The sequence below is a fragment of the Takifugu flavidus genome, unplaced genomic scaffold (assembly GCF_003711565.1).
Source record: "Takifugu flavidus isolate HTHZ2018 unplaced genomic scaffold, ASM371156v2 ctg597, whole genome shotgun sequence".
Classification (NCBI taxonomy): Eukaryota; Metazoa; Chordata; class Actinopteri; order Tetraodontiformes; family Tetraodontidae; genus Takifugu; species Takifugu flavidus.
Window position 1 is genome coordinate 1 of NW_026622209.1, and position 5,519 is coordinate 5,519.

The window sequence follows — 5,519 nt, forward strand, 5'->3', positions numbered from 1 at the left end:
TCTGAGATACCTCAGGCAAATCTTCTTAGAGGTCTTTTGCTGCTGTTTGGATTTGCTTTTCTAGCAATTACAAGTACTCTAATAGTTTTATTAGTCTTTGCTTGAGCTCCACTGTTGCAGTTAACTGTTATTACAGCTTTAGAAATGACTTCATTTCATTACTTGAGTCAGTTGGTTTCCTGCAGCAGATAAACCAACCAACTCATAGCTTCAATCACACCCTAGATCTAGTTCTGACTCATGGTGTTGAGGTAGAACATGTGTCAGTGTTCCCTCAGAACCCAGTCCTGTCAGACCATTCTTTGATCATTTTTACATTTATGATTAAGGATTCTTCTATGCTCAGAACAAAGTCTTACTATAGCAGATGTCTTTCAGATAATGCTGTAGCTAAGTTTAAGGAAGTGATCCCTGTGCTGATCCCAGGACCACCGTGTGTTTCCCCAGGGATCAGTCATTATAATCTTAGCCCTGCTGAGGTTGACTCTATTGCTGAAGGTGCAGCAACCTCACTGAGAATCACGCTTGATTCTGTTGCCCCCCTGAAAAAGAAAATAGTAAATCAGAGGAGGTGTGCCCCCTGGTATAATTCACATATCAGGACCCTCAAGCAGAAAGTGCGAAGACTAGAAAGGAAGTGGCATTCTTGTAAAATAGACAGCTACCATGTAGCCTGGAAAGACTGTCTATTAGTTTACAAAAAGGCCCTCCACAAGGCTAGAACAGCTTATTTTTCTTCTTAATTGATAAAACAAGAACAACCTCACCAATAATCCTCCCAGCTGTGTTTTTATTTATATTCTTATTCTAAGTACAGCTCCCTTTGCTTTTTGCAAAAGGTTTCTGTGATTTTACTTGCATTCGTTCATGAGTGGCAGAACAATATTGGGCTGACTAAACTCGTTCAACCACGTTTTGAGTCTTTGATCAATTTATTTTTCAAATGTTGCTTCCCCAAAACCCATATTATAATCAGCTACATCATAATCACACAGCCATTAAAAAACATTTATAAAATATCAAAAGACAAATTAACAAACTACACACACTTTGCATCGACCATTTTCACTTAAAAAACACACCCAGGAGGCACCAGAGGGCGGCGCTATCACTCCAAAGACTATAGTCTATCTCAAAGTATAGTAGCGAAGAAAAACTTGTCATACAAACATTTGTCTTATAGAATTTAACAACATATTTTCAGTAACTATGCAGCCTGCACGTTTGATCCCGTGTAGAAATTACAGTTTCTAGTTTTGCGTGGATGAACAATACTAAGGTTTTGTCAACTGTGTGTTTGTAGCAGACGGGCTGACAGCTGCTGAGCCAAAGCTAACCGATTCATTTCCCAACGCTGGTTTGTGACGATGGACTCGGTGTTTTTGCTGCTCATTCCGGAGGTTTGCTTGCTTTAAAACTAATAACCGATTAAATGAACTTTGAGGAAACTTTTCAATTACCAGCAGCGAAGCTAACGTTGACTTTACTGACTGTAAAGTCTAGTTAGCTATGTCGCTGTGTTTCTCCATCCATCGTCAGCCTACGTTGCAGAACGCCGAGAATGCACATTTTATTATTAATGTCGCGCCCTAATTTATTGGAGAAAACGATAGCTAATTCGTTTTTAGCAACAGTGGCGTGGTGTTATTGAACACGCACTCAGTGAGGTTGCATTCAAAGCACTCGACTTGCAGATGGAAGTTGGAGGCTGGACAGATAAAACAACAGCGAAAATGTCTTTTAAATATATATACGTGTGTGTGTCACTAATAGGGAGAAGCGGTAGACAATTGATGCATGTTGACAATCATATCTTCAAACAGTAGTGAATGATGTTTCACCCTGATGAACACATATTGTCGTAATTCATTTTAACAGGTGGCAGGTTAGCTCTCCCCTCTTTACGGCTGCTTGCTCCACCTCTACAGCTTATGATGGCATCTATGTGGAAAGTTCTGAAGAAGCGAGATGTCCCGAACTACTGGACTTTAGCAGAATATGTCTCTTTGGTGGTGGACGTGGTCCCAGATATGCTCATGCACAAGCACAGACTGCAGCTGCTCCTTGGATTAAGAGCCAGGGTAGCTAGTCGCATATATGTGGCATCATGTTTTTTTTCTCATAAAAGAACATTTTATGTATTTTTGTTGCTTTATTTCTCCTCATCAGTATATTCTGGAGTTGTGCCGAAATGACCTGATGGATCGTGACTTGATCTTGTCCCACCTGGAGAAAATAAATCTTGTCCTCTGGTAAATGTGAGTATCAGAAATCTTGATTTGATTTCACACAAAACGATTCATATATTTTCAATGTTTGTGCCTCTTTGATCTGTAAACATACATGGTTTCCAGAATGAAATAACATGTACGACCTTGACAGGGCAATTCTCAAAGTCATAAAGGACGATGTGAAAAGTATTAACCAGTAATCTTATTATGATTAAACCAAAGGTGGATGAACCTGGACCTGACATAGTGGTTAACTTTGTCGAGCTCATCCACTCTCTGCTCAAAGACCCTGAAGCCAGGCAGGAGTTCTTCACGGTAACATTTTGCATATACAGTACATCTGGAAAACCACTTATCCTTAAAAAAAGACAATTATTTATTTGAAGATCTGTACTGGTAGAAGCTGCAGTACAAATGTCGCGAACCAAGCTAAGATAACACGTTTGTTTCTTTTGCAGGAGGTTTTCCCTGTTGAATATGGAACTCAGTACGACAATGATTTGCAGACACACTGTTTTATAACTTTCCGACAGCCCTGCAAAATAGTATATACACCCTATTTAATGCAGGAAATAGGGTGATTTCAGACACAAGGTATGTTTTACAGCCACAACTCAATGGACCGCCTCGGTTTGTTTGCAATGTGTTTACTTTACTTCCAGTTGCAACTTTGCAGCCAATATTTAAAAAATTTCCTTTTATGTGAGTGAAGGAATACTTAACTTAATACTTACTTAAGAGTGAAAACAGTGCAGCTTTCTCTCGCTCTTTAAAAATCACCTAAGAAAATGTGTAATTTCACTGTAATTCAGGTGCAGCAGAGGTGAAGAGCGGGAATCTGGAGTCTCCAGTAGTTATTACTACCAGGGTGTCTGGCGAGCACTGGATGGCACCACAATCCACAGTTCCACACTTCCTCTCTGCTGTCTGTCAGTGTCTGAAAGGCAAAATGATTCACCGTTATGGAGATTCTACCATCAGGCAGTGGTACGAATACCTCGTTGCAACGGTTCCAGGTAGCTGCTCGACACACGTCTCAGTCCAATATTTCAGTTTTTTTTTTAAAAAAAAGCTTCATCTTCCTCAAAAATTCTTTTCAGATCTGAAGGATTTTAACCTACACAGCAGGACGCAGGTGGGCCCTTTCATGGCCTTGGACTACCCAACAACATCATGGTGACGTATCGCTGCCATGGTCCTCCGATCCGTTTCGTCGACATGTCATGGAATTTTTAGCCGTTTGGAAGAAAAAAACTATTAATCTAAGTTACTGCGTAGGAGATGGTTTTAATCCAGTCAGTCGGTCAGGATACACACACGGAAGCATGCGGAGAGATCTCTGCTCAATGTATACAGTTCTGATCTTATATAGTTGAAGGCCAGACCGGGCGGGAGAACAGGTCTGCCGTCTGGGCCCCGCCAAATTCCTTCAACTTTCACAGCCCCCCTTTCCTTCCAAACTGTTTTTTCATGTGGAGAAGCTTCTTCTTGATCACACTAAGTCTTTCCCTATCGTATCTTGGAAGAATTTCATGAACTGTTTTCTCTGCCAACAACAAATTGTAACTTGGTTTATAACCTGCAGCCTACTTTGCTGCCTGATCTGCAGCCTCATTACCTCTTCCCTCCAGAGAGTTCTCTTTGCTGTGACCTTTGCACTTTACGACTGCGACCTCTGCTGGTTCCATGAGTGCCTGTGTCAGTTGCCTCATCTCTGCCTCATGTTTTATAGGAGATCCCGATGCTGTGTTAAAACCTGCCTGCAACCATTGACAAAGTTCTAAGTGTATTGCTCCCACTACATATGCTGAATCTGTATAGATGGTCACTCTCTTTCCCTTTGATATTCTAATGCTCTAATAACTGCCCTCAATTCTGCAAGTCGTGCTGACTCTTTACCTTTTATCTTTCCTGTTTCAACTTCCTCAAAGCCTTCTTCTGACTGTCTAACTATTGCATAGGCAGCTTTCAGACCCTCTTGTGGGTGTCTGAAACAACAGCCGTCTGTGAATAGTATTTCATCTGGATCCTTTAACGGCTCCGTCTTAAGATCTACTCTGATTTTTTCATCTCTTTCTTCACTTTCTCTTCACATCTGTGTGGTTCACCTCTCCCATGCCATCTGCCATATTGATCCCTTCATGTGTGTATGTTATGTGTGGTGCCGTTAAAATCTTGTCCATCCTGGTCTGCCTAAGTGAGGTCATGGTGAATGCTGCTGACCTGACCAGTGATACCACACTATGTGTTGTAAGAACTGTCAGAGTGTGACCCATCACTAAATGTGCTGTTTTTTGTAAAAGTTTTGCTAGCCCTGCTACATGCCTTACACACGATGGCTGCCTGTTTTCAATGGGGTCCAGCATTATACTTGCATACATTAATACTTTCCTTTCACCCCCTTTTTTCTGAAAGAGAACACCATTTACTGTATGTTCTCCTTCAGAAACATCCAAAAAGAAAGTATCTTTATATTCCGGAATGGCAAAACATGCAGATGTCGTGAGTGCCTGTTTAAGAGCAATGAACGCTTTCTCCCCCTCAGTTGTCCATGTTAGCCGGGCTGCCAAATCACGCATTCCCTGTCCATTCACCATTGTACGTAGGAGCGTAGTCTTTTCTGAATATGCAGGAATAAAATGTCTACTATTGCTTGCGAGACCCAGAAATGACAACATTTCCTTTACAGTCTCTGGCTTAGGACGTTCAAGGATAGAGGATTTATGAGCTGGTGATACACCTGTACCCTGAGCAGAAACCACCCTACCCAAAAACTTCACAGGGCGACGACAACACTGAAGCTTCTTTCTAGAGACCTTAAATCCCTTTTCCCACAAATGCGTAAGGAGTGCCTGCGTTGCCTGCAAACAAGACTCAGCTGATGTAGCCGCCAATAAAATGTCATCAACATATTGAATCAACACCACCCCTTCTGGTAGAGTGAGGTCCTTCAACAACTTCCGTAATGTCTGATTGAAAATACCAGGGGATAAAATAAATCCCTGTGGTAAACGTGTATATCGTAATTATCTGCCTTTATATGTGAAAGAAAAGATGTCACGCATAGCAGAGTCAAGTGGGAGACAAAAAATGCATTAGCCAGATCAATACATGTGAACCATTTATGGGAAGGAGACAAAGCTGATACTGCAGTATATGGGTTGGGAACTGGCACTGTGGGTGTTGTCACAATAGAATTAATACGTCTCAAATCATGAGCCATCCTATATTTCCCTTTTTCCTGCTTCTCAACTGGCAAAATCGGAGTATTCCATGCTGAAGTGGAAT

General features: G+C 41.4%; 2 long non-coding RNA genes across 2 annotated transcripts; both read left to right on the top strand.

Moving 5' to 3' along the window:
- Positions 1–1,375: 1,375 nt before the first annotated feature.
- On the top strand, positions 1,376–2,237 carry LOC130520934 (uncharacterized). Its single transcript, XR_008949115.1, has 3 exons — positions 1,376–1,400; positions 1,879–2,081; positions 2,170–2,237. It is a non-coding gene; the product is annotated as an uncharacterized LOC130520934 (long non-coding RNA).
- LOC130520935 (uncharacterized) lies at positions 2,238–2,741 on the top strand. The gene is made up of 3 exons (XR_008949116.1): positions 2,238–2,258; positions 2,454–2,546; positions 2,690–2,741. It is a non-coding gene; the product is annotated as an uncharacterized LOC130520935 (long non-coding RNA).
- Positions 2,742–5,519: the final 2,778 nt, after the last annotated feature.